Here is a 440-nt window from a genome sequence, read left to right as displayed (position 1 = left end):
GGGGGGGGGGGCGGGCCACGCGTGGCGTCTGCGCCTGCGAGCCGGCCGAGCGCCGGGGCCGCCGCCGGACCCTGTGGCAAAGGGCCGCGGCGCCGGCTGCACTGCAGCAGCGCAGCCCGCCAGGCAAAAGGGGCTGGGCCCGGAGGCCGCTGCCGGGCGCAAAAGCCTACAGCACCCGGTATTCCCAGGCGGTCTCCCATCCAAGTACTAACCCGGCCTGACCCTACTTAGCTTCCGAGATCAGATGAGATCGGGCGCTTTCAGGGTAGTATGGCCGTAGACACTGCAGCAGCCCGGCGCCGTCGCCAAAAGCAGCCGGGTTGCAGCGGCCAGGCCCGCTCTGCCCCGCCCCGCCTGGCAACAGGGCAGCTGCACCTTCCCGGGCCTGGCCGCCTGGGCCTCCTGCAGCTCGGCCCGCCTCGGCCTCTGCCGGCCGCCCC

General features: G+C 73.9%; 1 non-coding gene across 1 annotated transcript; it reads right to left on the bottom strand.

The window, feature by feature from the left end:
• Positions 1-163: 163 nt before the first annotated feature.
• Positions 164-282, bottom strand: LOC123025716. Its single transcript, XR_006415169.1, has one exon. It is a non-coding gene; the product is annotated as a 5S ribosomal RNA (ribosomal RNA).
• Positions 283-440: the final 158 nt, after the last annotated feature.

This window comes from Varanus komodoensis, unplaced genomic scaffold, assembly GCF_004798865.1.
Source record: "Varanus komodoensis strain SLA01 unplaced genomic scaffold, ASM479886v1 scaffold28, whole genome shotgun sequence".
Lineage (NCBI taxonomy): Eukaryota > Metazoa > Chordata > Lepidosauria > Squamata > Varanidae > Varanus > Varanus komodoensis.
The sequence above is the reverse complement of the archived record's forward strand: the minus strand, read 5'-3'. Positions and strand labels throughout refer to the sequence as shown.